General features: G+C 45.4%; 1 protein-coding gene across 2 annotated transcripts in view; it reads left to right on the top strand.

The window, feature by feature from the left end:
- The first annotated feature begins 3,554 nt into the window (after positions 1–3,554).
- Positions 3,555–16,104, top strand: part of LOC8053104 (serine proteinase stubble) — an 85,168-nt gene continuing 72,618 nt past the window's right edge. For both annotated transcript variants that reach the window (XM_042288799.1, XM_029982450.4), the window contains exon 1: positions 3,555–3,870. The gene's annotated coding sequence lies outside the window, so the exon portion shown is untranslated. The remainder of the gene's footprint in view (positions 3,871–16,104) is intronic.

Below are 16,104 nucleotides of genomic sequence, written 5' to 3'. Positions count from 1 at the left end.
CAGTCCAGGGGCCCACGGATGTCCCTTTTGCCAACGAGCCGTTTGCAACAGAGACGGAGGGTTTCGGGTTTTTTTATATGTGGAAAATTCACCAGCTCTTCTCCATGTATTTCTTTTTTTTTCAGTTTTTTTTTACATACTCTAGTCCCATTTTTTGCATACTGCAGGAATGTGTGTGTGTGTGTGGGGGGGGGGGGGGGGAGGGGGGGGGGGGAGTTGGGAATCACAATTCAATATTGAATAAGACAGAAAAAACATAAAACATAGTAAAAAGAGTTCAACCGCTGTTAACCGCACACGGAAACGGAACCGCGCACGGAAATGAACGGATGTTACCGGGTAGCAGATTCCAAGAAAAAAAAAAACTTTATTTAAACATGTCAGTACGCGCATAAAACGGTGAAATGTTTAGGTCATGGTGGCTCCTCGCTGATGACGCTATGTGAAACCTTATGTATGTGTCTAATGAGGAGAGACGTGACGAGTTAACCAGACACTACAGGACTTTAAGGCTCTTAGTGTGACGGTCTATCGGAAAGAGGACTTAAGCTTAGAGCAGAAAGGTCAGAGGATGGGGAAAAATCTTTGAGATTAACTAAGTGTTAAAGTAATTAACAAACATTACAGTTATATTGTCCCCTGAGTGATGTATCATCTATTTCTTTTTTTTTTTTTCATAAGAATTTATTGCAGCATAAAAACGACGAGCAGATGATGTAAACGCATGACCTAGTATTTTTTAAGCGTGCTGAACAAGTTTGTTAAAGGTTTTGCTTGTATAGTCCTCGGCAAAGTGAGAGCGGCAAGGAGGTGAGTTGTCCCGCGTCCAGCGTGAGCTTCCAACCTTCCACAACGCTTCGGCGTCGCGTGCACGTCAAGCACGCGCGCACGCAGTCGAAGCACGGTGGAAGGCACAGAGAGCATGCTCAAGGCCGGGCGTTCGAAAGACACCGCCTGCCGCCCTTAATGTTGGCCCATGCCACTATCTCATTGGCTGCGGAACGACGAGAGGATGCTCGGAACTGCGTTTTTGAGTCAGAGTCGACGGAAACATCTCGCCACAAACTCACGTCGTACGCTCTGAACCTCGATCCGGCGTCCTTTCACGAATCTCGGGAGGCAAAGACAAACGCCCCCGTTGTAAACGAAGACGCGTCAGACTACAAAGGGACGCAGTTCGAGCCCGGTTTCTGAGCGGCCGATAGCGAGGGCGATACGATGATGATGGGTTTCTTCTCGGGAATCCCGTTTTAAAGGGCACATCGCTCTCCGCGCACCCGGAGCAGCGGGAAAGTAGGTAGGTAGGTGGCCCGGTGAAATCGCTCCGGCGTCGCCACTGTTGCCGCGACGGGCTGACCTTCTTCGTCGGAGCCGCCGGCTAGCCTGTCCGTTCGCTGCTGTGGAACAAAACAAAACAAACGAAACAACTGCTAGAACAAACACCGGCCGCCAAGCAAGAGGCCCGGGTATCTGTCCAATCGTGAAACAGGATCCTCCAACGTGCATTAAAATGTTTCTTGTCGGCGTCTGCTGGTGGTGCCTCCCCCCTCCAAATTGCTCGCGAAGGTTCTGGTGACTGCGAGTTCGCCCAGCTGTGACAGCAGTCTTCGTTTTTCCTTTCTGCTCTTTTTCTTTATAGTTTCTGTAATCCCCCGCTGTATTAGGCAAGGTTGCGCTTGGACCGGCTCCCGTCTCCGCTGAGTGGGCTGGAATGCTTCGCACACCTTGACCAAAGATTTGCGGTCGAAACGGAACTCTTGCAAAACACCCCCCCCCCTTTCTTTTTTTTTCTTTTTTTTTTCTTTTTCAGCGGCCTTGTGTGTTTTCTTGGGTCGTTTAGGTCCGGATGGAAAGTGAGATCAGGAGTTCACGCATTCAGGGGTATTTCCAGTGCGTCTTATTCCAGCCTGCATAATCCCGGGTCTGATCCCTTTCACGAGTAGTGTAAGTGCTTTTTCTTTCGCCCCTCAACTCTTTTTTTTTGTTATGTTAGTTTTTTAGGTCTGTTGGGGTAAGCTGGTCAGAACAAGGTCCTACATAAGCCGGGTTCGGTCAAAATACGTGCGAAAAGCAAAGGCCCTTGACTCCAAAGACAACCAAGAACCTCTTCTTTTGTTTTGGTGACAGTTTTTCAAACTCAACAGTGGTTTATCTACTTCAGTAATTCTTGCATCCTCCGCTGAAAAGACTCTCATTAGAAAACACGCGAACGATCTTCGAAAAAAAGCATTTTCTTTTTGCATATTGGAAGGAAAAAAAAGGGGGGGGGGGGGGTTGTTAAGTGTTCAATGACAAAGTTTTCCAAATAGGTGTCAATCTTGTTTGAGGGGAAAGACAGTGTCACGCAAATTATATTTTCATGCCGTCCGGGTGTGTCACTCTCCTGAGGACAGTGATCGCTGTTCTAATATTTTTGTCAACAGAATTTATGCGGTATTCGAGCACACGTCCCAATAAATAATAATTAATTTAACGAAAAGCAACGATAATCCAAATGTTGATAAACGGGGAAAAGAGAAACATAACAACAGAGCGAAAAGACCCTCTGTATCTGACATTTGTCAAGTTTCTTTCGCCTTGCAAATACAATATTAAACGCGGTACCGTATTTTTTTATATCGATATTTTCCTCAATGACTAGCACATTAGGCAGTTCTCTCGACTAGAGTTCACGTAGCTGACCCAGCCAGCCCACGCAGCCGGCAGAAACAACCCAAGCTCCTTATCTGGCGGATTTAGACCGTTACGCGGGGCTGCTCATTAGACACACGAAACAGGCCAGAAGCCAGGCATCGGTCACACAACGATACGGCCATCCGGAGGCAGCTCCAGAGTGGAGGAGGACCCTCGCTCTGCAGCGGCCGCGTGTCCGGAGGTGTACGAATACTCCAGCAGGCCGGGCATCTCCAACTACCCGAAGCACGTGTGCCGCATCGCAAGGAGGGGCAATCAGTAACCCACGCTTTCGACACGGATAAACGAAATTCAAATAAAATGAGGAAGGCCGAGAACAGGGGGAGGAGAGGGAGAAGTCCCCCTCCCCCTCTCTCCCCCCCCCCCCCCCCCAAACACGCACACCAGGTGTACTCCGTTTCCCCTCTGATGGACCGCAGCGGACGTTACGAACCGTCCCAAGCCAATCCAGTGTTGTCAGCTTATTACGTCACTACGCGCCGTACACCTTGCTGCTCCCCTTCCGAAGGTTACGTGCCAATCGCGTGTCACCGGATTGGCTTCGAGAGGCTCGTAGCGTGTGTTCGGGTCCATCGCAATGTGAACCAGAGTACAGACCTCCTTCCAAAAGCGAGGAGCCGCCGGAGAGTCGTCGCTCGCTTCCTCTCCGGTCGGCTCGGTTTGACCTGGATTCGCGCGCCCCTCTCTTGACCCCCCCCTCCTCGGTCCCCCCGAAAGAGCGGCTCCCCGCGATCGGCATCAGAGCCGGAGCGTCGGTTGTCGTGCGCCGACGAGGGGGGGAGGACGCCGACTCACGCCTCTGGAAACTGCGCGCACTTGACCGAGTGACAGCGGTGGCGCCGAGGAAGCCCTAACCCAGTTCCTGGACCGATCGCCCCAGGCGCTCGCCCCGTCTGCCGGCGTCGCGCGACTGACGGCTGCGCTCCTCAAGGCCTCGGCGGGTCCGGCCCACTGGGGGCGGCAAGTGCGCCGCGCGTTTCGGGCAACGGGACCGTGCTCGAGAAAGTGTGCCCCTTCATTCGTCCTTGTGCTGGCTGGAGATCCCGAGTGGACAGCGGCGTGCCTGGAGTGAGACGGCGAGTGGCCGGAATGGCGCGGCGGTTTTGGTGGTCGTGAAGAGTTTTTTTTTGCGCCGTCACGGCATTTACTCTATGGTTGGGACGAGTCGACGAAAAGGTGAGTCGGTGTCAATTAATTATAACTTTTCTTACTGTTTTTTTGTTTACTATTACGTCCCTGCATATCGTGGTAAAAACGTATTTGTGACATTTCATTTGACGACGGATTGGTATGCACATCGTCATCTCCCCACATGGGTCAAGTAGTGGGGAGGGACGATTCGAACACAGATACGTTATCGGCTACTAGAAGTTCAGTGCGTCCCACCGAGCACATCCCCTTCTTTTGTGGGCCAATTTTATCGACGATTGCTGCCATGTGTTCAAAGTTCAGTAGTTTAATCGAGTTCACGATGAATGGACGATTATTGACATTGAGTCGTGATATTATACACACCGATATTCACACTTTCCACAACTAGAGTCACTAAATGAGCTACGCTTAGACTATCGGCACTCCGGCCTCCATCTGCTAGTGGGCGCCGCCATCTTGGTGCTTAGTGCAGAGCAGATGTAACTGTCCATCATCCTAATTCAAAGATGCGACTTCCACACCTTGAGGTGCGGTGTTAGGAAGCTCAGGTGATATCGTTGTGCTCGCTCGCGAACTGCTTAACATGTCTGGAGGACGGAAAAGCGTTTCCTGCGATTTCAGACACAGCTTCAGATAATTCTCCACCATGATTTTAAGCACCAGGATGGCTAAACTGTCGTTACTCTAGTCCACAACGAGGCACCCGTGACAGAATGTTTGGTATTTTCATGGAATGCCGTCAAATCCGATGGTAGTAGACTCTAGCGGGCTTTATTGTTCTTTATTTTTATCTTTAGTTTTTCGCAGCAATAACGGTACAGTTTGGAGTAACGTGGAGAGCACAGCACAGTGTTCCTTCGTTGTAGAAAAAAATGCCTCAAGATTCGTGTTGGTTTTGGATAACAGAAAAAGGGAGAGGGAGAGAGCATTTATATCGGTGACTCGGAGCAGTGTCTCAAGGTTCCTCCGTGGCTTAGAACCCTGTCATTGTTGGGACTGGCAAAATCTGCACTGTGCCATCTTGCGGAATTTCCGTACTCATTACGTCGGTAGAAATGTTGCTAAATTTTATCGGGCGTTTTGAACTTAGTACGCCAACGGACGGCAAGAAATCGATTTTTTTTTTGTGCTTCCTGTATAATTTTTGTTTGTTTTAGTTTGAATGGCGCAAATAATCTGCGGTACAGCCATTAAGGGTCAGTACCATGTACATCGGACTAGAGCCAGGAATGAACGCAGCACTCGTATCTATGCGTCCTCACGTCCACCACATGGGCGCTCGTCTTCAAATATGTGGGCTTGTACCCAGGTTAGTAACACATAGATTACTTGCGATTTATTTGACAAAAAAAATATCTTCTGTCAGTGCGAGGTCCATATAATATTATAATTTGTTTCCAATGCCGACGGACCGTTCAAACCAACTGGGAGACGGTATTTTCACATTTAAGAAGTATCTTGAACATTTGCATGAAGAGAGACAGCTATTTTTCCGTTCGTTTTCACGCTTGAACAAGGTTCGCGTAACAATGTATACTCATGCTCATATCATGCGGCGTTCAATGTGGCAGTGAAAAATGGATGAAGAGTGGTGCCCGTGGGCCGTTGCTCCTTGAAATGAATCAATTGATATGATCCCTCTATATGGACTGAAGGCTAAGGCTGCAAACGAGCTGCTGATAGTTGAACATAAAGTAAAAACACCCCGAGACTGGGAAAAAGAAAGGCCGAACTAACACAGGTCTCAAACACAGCTGAATTTATCTGACGGCAGTTGGTGTTTATATAGCCTTCAGGAACCCATTCAAATATGAAAGGGTTATTTTCGTTCCTACGTTTCTTTCATATTTGTATGGGTTCTTAAGGCAAATGTAAACACCAACTGTTGTCAATTAAATTCAGCTCTGTTTGAGACCTGCGTTTGTTTGTCCTTTCTTTTTCCCAGCCTCGGGTTGTTTTTACTATGTTAATTCCTGTCCCTGATTGCTCGCATTGCCAAAGTTATACTGATTTTACTAGCCTTGTTTTTCCACTTCAACATTCTCAGAGTTCCCCAAACGTGACCCTCACCATTTTAATCACAAAACCTTGCACGTCACTATTCGGCTAATTTATTCCCTTTACTTCGTTTTTCTGACCATTATATATTTGCGCAATTTTTTTTTTTTTTTTTTTTTTTTTTTTTTTTATGACGCCAGAGGACAGTTTGTTGTAAAAGACATGCGGATTCACTCTTGCTCTCATAGTTTTTTACTTTCCCGATTCTTCGCTTCTTCCATTAAAACTATGTTTAGTAGCAAATATTTAAAGAGAGTTCCATTTTATGAATGCACCTTAATTTTTATTTTAGGGTCGTTTCATTTCAAATTGAACACAATCGGGGTGGGTATTTGGATTGTTGTCAATTAAATATATACAATAGCGCCATGCCTAAAAAAACACAAATCTAATTAAAAAAAGACGCTTCATGAAAACTATTAGGAGGAGCATGGTGAAAATCATTGTGTGTTTATGTTTTTGTACCTTTTTTGTTACTTGTTATGCATACTGAAAGTAATAAATATTTATATATTTTTTTCGTGGAAATCTATTAAATGGCAAGTGTTTTCAGTTATGCACTTGACAAATAAGCCAAATTCCATTCACGAGATCCTTGCATGACCATATTCTTTTTAATTAGCGCTTACCAAATACTGCCCTCGTGCAGTCCCATTCGTGGGCTATATAATGATAGTGCTTTTGTTTGATTTATACTGACAAAATTATTTGATATTAATTTTAGAACTTCATAAAAATTTAAATTAAGTCTAATTTTGAAGCTGTTTTATTAAAAAATGATTTAAAAAAAATTTAAAAATATTTTTGATAATTCTTAGTCATATTGATTGTGTATGGCGTGATCCGAATTCCCCCTTTTTTTCTTGTAGTTTCGCTAGAAGACGCCAAAACATATCCATGCACCGGAATCGTCATAGAGCTAAATTCCGGAAGTTGGTTTCGTTGCAGGCTTTGTACCTTTTAACTTTTAGCCTGAAAGACTGCAGGTTGGTACCGCCTTAATTAGAAGAGTCGTTTTGAGGGAATATTATCATTTAACTTTATTAAAGATGTATATTATTGTAATGAAACAGATCTGAACTGAATATTTGTTTTAGGTTCCAGTATAAAAACGCAAAGCCTAGGTTTATAAGTATGATTCTGCGTTTTGGAGGTTTCTTTTTGAGCAAATTTGGAGGGTGTTTACAGGAGTTTATTTTCTCAAATAAATTCGGAGTTTTTCGTAGCTTTCTTTTATGTTACACAAAAATTCGGAGTTTTCGACTTTTATCTGCAGCGAATAAAAGTCAGAAACCAGCAGTTTGCAAATTTTGGCCAGCAGTGTTTTAATACATGATATCATATTCGTCTATAGCCGTAGAGATTTAATGACACGTTTCGTTGACAGGTGGCCAAAATACATTTTCTGTGGAGCTTATGCACAAAGGTTAAAACAAAAATAAAAGCGCCAAGGTGTCCGAAAAAAAAAAAAAGGAAGGAGCAATGGAGCTTATTGAACTGGCTGACTCGAAATTCGGGGTTTATCGGATAGATCCGAATCGCCATTTTTTTTACCGGCGTGTCTCGCATTTCATCGGATTTAGCAAAAAACGCAGAACCCTACTTATAAGGAGTGTAAAAACCAATTGAATGAATAACCGGGTATACAGAGATATTAGCCGCTCGTTCTGCCTTTGTATGCTTGTGGGTACCAGAATTAAATCTAGGATCGGAGACGAGAGTGGTTTATTGAGAACGCTAGGAACAAGAATTGGCCAATAAGAACTATAAATTATAAATGAGATATAATATAAATGCTTATTATAAACATTCACATGAAACAAGCACGCTATATAGCAGAACACACGCTGTTTGTTTGAAATAAGTTAATAAATATAATTAAATATACTGGATACGCAACATAATAAAACTTGAGACACGGAACAAGAACCACACAAGCAATGGTGTGGTGTGTGTCCTTCTTGTTTGGTGTCTCCGGTTTTATTATGTTGCTTAATATTCTCCAGCTCGCCCGTGCCCGGCCTGACTCCTCTTTCAGTTACTATAGTTACACACATTTGAGGACGCAATTTTCAACGTCCACGTGAAGCGCAATAAGGTGTGCATATTGGTTCATCCAGTTCGCAAACAAGAAACTATTTACCAGACAACGATAGCAGTCACTTATTCAGTTACTTCCCTTCTTTCTTGTACGTATGGTCACGCCGAGGTCAGGGACGAGACAGAACACTTCGAGTCAATGTCACCTCAGATTCTTGACCGGGGAGTTGAATTTCGGACCAAACGTGCGAAGAGCCTGTCTTTTTGTGAGCACCTAGAGATGCCCACTGTTCTTTCCTGTATTGCCTGCATGTCTCAACGTCTTATTTTGATACGTTTTAAAAGGCGACGTTTCGTGTTTGTTTCTGGATTTCTTAGACGAAGCCCTGCGACGTCCTTATTAAGACCTCGTCTCGGTAGTGAAAATTGTTCAGTGTGGCGAGGTGCTTGAGTAAGTCACCAACTCCGTCGCATGAGTTCTTGCCGTGGCCGGATGCCGAGAGTAGTAATAGTACGCGTTGTAGGTGAAAAAGGGGGAGAGGGGGGTGGGAGGAGAGAGTCACTCGGTGTATGCGCAAGAGGCTCTTTTGTCACTGACTCTCGGGGGGGGGGGGGGGGGGGGGGTGTTAGAGTGGAGGGATAAAAGGAGGTTAGGTGGGGGAATAACAAATGCTTATCTGTATCAGAGCCGTTGTGCTTGAACTTGAAGAGCTGGTATCGGTTTTAAAAGTGAGATGCACCTCCACCCAGGGGCGGATCCAAGGGGGGAGGGGGGGGGGGGTGGCGACGGGGGCGGCCGCCCCCCCCCCTTCCCCCCTTCTCGGAAGGCAATTTGACATGGGTGGGCCCCCCGGTGCACACGAAAGAATGGGAGAATAGTATGCTTACAAATTTTCCGCCCCCTCCAAAACGGAGTTCTGGATCCGCCCCTGCCTCCAGCAAAAACATATATGACGCTTGAATAAACCGGAACGTTGTCTTCCAGCCATTCTTTAAACCTTAGAATTGCCAGCAGTGCATGTGATCAGTCGTGGCAGAGGTCTTCAGACACGACGCCGAAGCTCCGGAGACCTTTAGCTGTTGATGCGAAGCACGTGAAAATCGAAAACTGGTGTTTGTGCCAATGGAACTCTTGAATTTAATTCGGTAGTGAAACAGTCCACTTCTTGGCAAAATCAAAATGAAGCACAACGCGCTTCTTAGTTACTTCGCTTTTCACTAGCCGAATTTCATCTCTTTCAAGTTTCCGAATGTAATCATGCGTAATGAACCGAAATGTTCAGTTTTGAATTTCTTCAAGAAAGACATGTGGTTGAGTTGTCTTATCGATTAGATATCCTTACTTCCACACGCAGAATGTTACTACCTCCTTTTCAAGATTTTCGAAAAGTTCTAACGTAAGATTACGGGTGTTCGGCCATTCCTCTCTCTCAAACCCAAACAAGCGCGCGTCGGATCCGAACGAAGGCACATAGACAACAACTTCTGCTTTGTGATTGCTTCTTCGAACAAAGAGTTCAAGGCGAAACAAACAAAGTTCAAAATTCTTGCGGCACACGCAGGCGCATACTGTTTGTTTCGGATTCATCTCCGCCCACATCGGACGGAACGAGTGAAATTTCGTTATCCTTAATTTAGTCTCTAAGTCTTGAGCCTTGAGTCTTGAGCATTAGGTACATCTCCCTAATAGACCCTGTCGTGAATCTTCTTATTACTACTTTTCTCTTGGCATTCTTAATGTTGTTTATAGCACCTATTTTGTTCAAAATCTGAATGAACAATCAAAAGCATCGTTGGTATAGTACTCAATCGCGACGGTATTTTGATGCCTCTGGAATTAATTTTCTTGTTTCAGTAAAAGTAACGGTGGTAGGTATAAGCGTCAATAGCTGGCAGCTCTTCCGGTTCGTCAGCGCCTTGACAAAAGCTAGACAGACATTGAGCCGCCAGTCGCCTCAAGTGAAGCTAGAACGATTTGTTGGGAGTCTTGAGCTGCTTGGTTCTGTGCCATACACAGTAGCCATTTTTTTTAGACATTTCTACTGAAAGTTATTTCTGCTTGACTTTGCTTTCTTTTCACGTGGGATTTTCGGTATTTCGTATTAATTGCCGACGGCACCCTCAGTGGAGTTGTCTCTAGTATATAGAAATCGTTATTCATGTCTCTCAGTAACTCATTCTCGAAGACAGCGCTTGGGCATGAACTTGGGCTTGATTCGCAGGCACGGAACACAGAAAGTTTCTCCCCCAGACGTGCGAAACAATTCTGGCACGACATGTCATTATCCCTCACTGCTGGAATGCTGTGTGTGTGTGTGTGGGGGGAGGGGGGGGGGGGGGCTGGGGCTGGGGCTGGGGCTGGGGCTGGGGCTGGGGCTGTCTGGCTGGCTTAAAGACCGACGTACAACCTCGGTTTTCTGCAGGGAAGATAATCCTCTTAGCGCTCCACTCTCCTAAGCTTCGAGGGGAGTTAAGTTCGGGCAAGGGAAACAGCGGAGAGGATATACGAAAGGAGAATTCGGGCAAAAGTAGAAAGCGTGAAGTGTACGTCAGGCCTATAAGCAGATTCTTGTTCCGGTCCTTCTCAGAGCGAAAACGTTCATTCCGATATATCTTGTTTTTATGGGACCATCGTAGTCAGTGCAGAACACTTGACTAGAACTGCGAAAGTTGGCCATTGACCGAAGCGTGTAGGATCAACTTCGACTGTAAAGGTATGGAGCAGGAAACGTCAATGCTATAGCTGCGTCGCTATGGCACCAGGACAACTTTCGTCCTTCTAAATATTATCGTTGGTGTGGCTTTAACAGTTTTGACGATCGAGTTGGTAAATTTCTCCTCAAGACAAGAACACGAATAGAAAACTTGCAAGGACGGTACGGCTCTTCAACAGCCGAACGCACGCGATGAAAAAAAAAAAATTGGCTTGCTCTTTATGTTTATGCAGCCTTGATGGAGATGCGCCTCAACGGGTAATCGGTCTCTTAGCTGCAGATGAGAAATTTAGCCAGTGCGGTACAACCGCTAACCTGAGGTTTTTAACGTGCATCACGCAGTAGTGATCACACGAACGCATGCCAATACGAAACTCATCCAAATCGAAACGGGCGGGGGCGGCGGGGATCGAACCCAGGAGGTTCCCAGCGCAAGCTTTCGCTCCACGCTCCGAGCTGAGACTCGTTAGCCCACTCGGCCACTTCCTCCCTTACGCACGCGATGTGTATGAACAGCGCGTATATTGCGACAACGCAAGCCAACGTAGTGGTAGCAGAATGTGGCAAACAGACAGGGAAATATTGGGGAGTTTTCGTAGATGGTTTTCGCCGTCGCGCAACGCTCTCTGCAACCCGCTACGAAACCCGGAACTCTACAGTCAAGGCCGTCGGCGCGCAGGCGCGGCTTCTTCGTAGCGGAGGGCTTAGCGGAGGGGGAAAACGCGGTCCACGAAAACTCCTCACTAAAGGAACCGCGGCTAAGTGATAGCGGGCTAGGCGTTTGCGCTAGGGATGGGGGGATGCATGTTTCAAGGGGCGTTGTCACCATGCTGGTCACATTAGTAGGGATATGAAGGGAAAGAGAAGTGCCCGAAAAGATGAGAGAAACTACGTTTCGACCAAATGGTCTAAAGAAAACTAAGTATTGCTGACCTTCGTCAATTGAAAAGAAGGAAGAAGCGTTTACCTTGAAGGTGGGCATTCAAACTAGTTCTAAGGGCTTTCAACCCTAGCGGAAGTGCGTTTGTTTGAAAAATAATCTGAACACAAAAATATGGGTGGATCTTTTTGTGTGGCAGATAGGGTGGAACCCTTTAATTTAGTCCAATGGCATTATTCATCCAAACACGACTCTTTTCATTGATGTGTCACAAATAGTTAGCTTTCAACCGTGCGGGTTGAAAACTAACCTCGAGGTCAACTTTCTGTGGCAATGCAGGGAAAAGCAGGAGCACGTGCGCTCGTGCACTTTGATCGCCGATTGAAGCTGAGCACTCGCGCTCCTCGAAACGCGCTCCTGCACAGCTTCGATCGGCGCTCAAGTTAGGCAAACGCACGCGCTCCTACTTTTGACTTCATTTCCACAGAAGTTTGACCCCGATTATAAAATGTATAAATATTGAAACAATGCATATTTGCGGAACCTAGCTTTTCGCTGATTCCGGTGCATAGATCTGATTTTGACGTCTTCTAGCGAAAATACAGCAAAAAAAAGGGGGGACATTAGGATCGCGCCAAATTGAACAAATTTAAGTTTTTATAAAGTTTGAAAATAATATAAAATAATTCGTGAACATAAATCAAACAAAAGTACTATGAGCCCGAACCCACAGATGGGACAAAACGAGGACAGTAAGCGATAATTAAAAAGAATATGGAAATACAAGGCTCTAAATATGTCACCCGAACATCAAAGGTACAATGTTTGACAATGTTTATCTCGGTAATGGAATTTGGCTCATTTTTCAAGTATATAACAAAATATACTTGGTGTACACCAAAATTCTATAAATATTTCAATATTTTCAGTAAGCAAAACAAGTAACAGAACCTTGTACAAAAATCAATCACACAAATTTAGATTTTCACCTCGTAGCACCTAATATTTTCCGTAAAAAAAAAAAAAAATTAAGAATTTTTTTTGTTTAGACATGGGGCTCATATATAAATATATATATATATATTTTTTTTTAATTAAAAAAAAAGTGCAAATACCCACCCCGGCCTGTGTGTTCGATTTGAAATGAAAAATGATTTCAGAAAAAAAAACTTTATTTTGTTTCGAATTAAATTTTGTTTTTCGTCTCCTAATTTCTAACGATTGCCGCTATAGAAATACTAGAAGTATTACTAGATATGCTCAGCATTCGTCTAGATTTAGCATAGTTTAGGCGCAGACTTACCTGATACTTTGCAAGGCTGTTCTCATTTACAAACTTATCAAATGTTCGACAGACGCGAGTGGTTTATTGCACTGAAGACGGTCGAGTGTGAACTTTGAAAGATATTACTTGCAGAATAATATTAACTGGCAGTATTGGGCGCGATATTTTAATTTCGTGCATCTTTGAGGTTACACTTGTAGCGTACCAGAACCTAGCGGCGCACATTTTGTTCGTCGAATATAATGCACAGTTGTTATGTGTGGGCAACGTCACCACTGGAGGCATGCAATATACATTTTTCTTACCTCATATCAGTCGAAAGCATTACAGTCGAAAGAGACCAAATGGTCACGCAGGTGTTCCAAGCACTTTCCTTTCTTCCGTGAGCAGGAGTGCTGTTGCTACTTCTGGAACATGTACGGGTGTCTTCAAATATCACTGATATTTACGCAAATATTTAGCCCTTGCTTCTCTTATTGTTGACCATATTTTCGAGTAGGAACGCCTGCAACCAGCTACCGACGCGCTCTATAACACTGTCACAGGAAGAGCACAACACGATGGGCGATACAGTGCGGATCTTACCTACGGTTTGTTGGATTAAATTAGTTCAGTCTACGTTTTCACTTAGACGTTTGAATGCGAGGGTGCCTTATACATTGGACGTAACATGACAAATAGAACAACAGACACTAGCTTGTTTGTGCCCAAGCAGTTACGAAGCAGGGCCTGTAGAGACAACCGCCAAACTATATTCGTTGGCTTGTGTAGATTCACCAAATCTGTCGAACTTGGTTCTAGTGAGAACTAGTATAAATAATACGAGCTTTCGTAACCTGCCCAATAGCTCATCTCGGACAGCCTTGTTTAAGGCATTGCCAACAGATGCATAAACACAATTACGCTTGATCACTATGATTTTGTTTTACGTAAGATTTGACTACTTTCGTCTCAAACAAAGTCTCCGTCCTACCAAGGTAGACTTCCGACAGGGAGCAACAGACTCAAATCACAATGTTCCGCGAACTTTCCCCATGTATGAATATATCTGTTTCCACCGCATATAGACCTTTTCTGTGTACTCTCGTCCCCAGCCACCTAAAAGGCGTATCCGGTATGGGCGACGAAAAAATAATCCAACGTTTCAACCTGCAAATAGTAAAAAAATAAAGGGGAGGCAAAACGAAAAAGTGTGACGGTTACGCTTATATCCTAAATGCCTTTTATTGGCGTGGCAAACGCAAAACAATGTTTTCGCCCATACTGGAAGTGACGTCAATTCAAGATGGCGGCGCACTTGCAGAAAAGGTCTATAAGCATTCAGAATTTACACTCCGTGTCACTAAAACCGTGCAGTACAGCCAAAGCTACAGGGGGAAGCGTATGCCAGCCTGTTCAAGAGGAGGGAAAGGGGGAACGAGAGAGAAGGGTTGAGAGTTTCCCGTTCCTCCTTTCCCCCCTCTTTAACAGGTCGGGATCTACTCTCTCCCATGTAGCTTTGGCTGGACTGCACAGTTTTAGTGAGACTCCAGCGACCTATACACCAACTCATGTTTACAAACAAACCGGAGCGCCCCTAAGGGACGCCACCGGTGCCGCGCATGCGCGATGGGGGTGTGGGCAAGAAACTCGCCGTCGCCCATAAACAAACCATTGAAATGCGATGTTGTCGGCGTCGGTGTGAGTCCCCCTGCCCTTTTTCGCGTTCGCATTGTTGATTCTACATCTTCCTGGCAAGGTCTGACTACTTCAGCGGCGTCAGCGAAATTACCGAGTCTCGTTACACCGCAAAACTTCGCGTGAATAATGTGACATGCGGCGATTCATTCCGCGTGGACGCCGCAGAATGTACGCTAAAACCTGAGTCGCATGATGAGATTTCGCTCGCAATTTTCAGTCCGGACGTCGGTCGGGCTGCAAAAGCGTGAACCGTAGCTGAGATGGTCGACGTCGATGCTGAAAATCTCAAGCAGAATCGGACCAAGTGAATCAGGCATAACAAGTCGGTGATGGCCACTGGTAACAATTATCAATGCATCCTTGTATCTACTGTTTACATCGAGCCTGGTTACCAACCTTCAAATTTGAGTCTTTTGAGGCCTGCACTTACTTCTTATCGCAAGTACCGGGCCCACGTTTGGTCTACGGGCCGGTGTCGTCTAAAAGAGCAGACGACAAGCAGAAACGTTTGAAAGAGCAGAAGGCAGTTTAAACAGTCAAGCGGCCGTTTGAACTTGAAGACGCACTGAACGTAGTCCGCAGGTGGTCCGTACAACCTCACGGTTTTCCGCCGTTCATGTTAGAACAAAACAAATACATTTGATGATCAGAAGTATCCGTGAATTCAATCCAAAGTGCTTCCTGCCCAAGCAATCGTGGTCGACGGCGTCTGGTTTTTCCTTTTCACGGCACATATCCACCTTCTCGGACGAACCGAGCACATGAAAACTGGCCTTCAAACCTTTCTCGACTCTTTTAGTACAGCCCCAGTCGCGGCGTTTTGACGAGAAGGCAGGTTTTTGTCAGGTTCCTTTCAAAACAACGCAGGAATACACGTCTCGCATAGGGACTTCTGCCCACAGCCCCAGACCGGAAGTGCGACCGACGCGCCACCACCGCGCCGTGACGTAACAGAGATGAGTTCGTGTATAGGGGGCGCCACCACTAAACAAACATGGCGGCTGGGTCCAGGTCGCGTCGGCTCGGCCGGGCCGCCTGAATGGGTGGCGCATTCAATTTAACAGATTTTCTTTTGTTTAATGCCCAATTTTATAGGTATTTGAACTGAGACGGTTAAGTCTAGCCGGTGCGCATAAACTTGCCGAGTATAGTTTTGTTTTCTCGGTGTTTTTCGTTCTTTTCATGTCAAACTTTCGTTTCGAAGACTTCGTTCAAAACCGAAACTATGGGCTTCGGAGAAACGGTAACAGACTCTAATTAGTTTTGATCATCTAAGGAAAGCGGCGATGGCTACAAAATTGTTCCACCGAGAGTAATTTTTAGGTAACTCGCATGGCCTCGACCATGCGACTTATCTTTCCACGAAATTGGGCTTTTGTGCGTGTCCGCGTTTCAAGAAACAGCTCCAGTCGCGTGCTCGGTCAAGAACACAGGCTGCAGGAAAATTACGAAAATTAAGCAAGCGCTTCTTGAGCCAAGGAGCATTTAGCCCGCTGGCGCTTCATTAAGCAGCTGATAGTCGTATTTAAATTCAGGTTTTAGTAGCAATCGAGAAGTCATTTTGACGAATATGCGGATTATGTATCATATTACGTACTATG

This window comes from Ixodes scapularis, unplaced genomic scaffold (genome assembly GCF_016920785.2).
Source record: "Ixodes scapularis isolate PalLabHiFi unplaced genomic scaffold, ASM1692078v2 PGA_scaffold0__279_contigs__length_252992795, whole genome shotgun sequence".
Taxonomy (NCBI): domain Eukaryota; kingdom Metazoa; phylum Arthropoda; class Arachnida; order Ixodida; family Ixodidae; genus Ixodes; species Ixodes scapularis.
The sequence above is the reverse complement of the archived record's forward strand: the minus strand, read 5'-3'. Positions and strand labels throughout refer to the sequence as shown.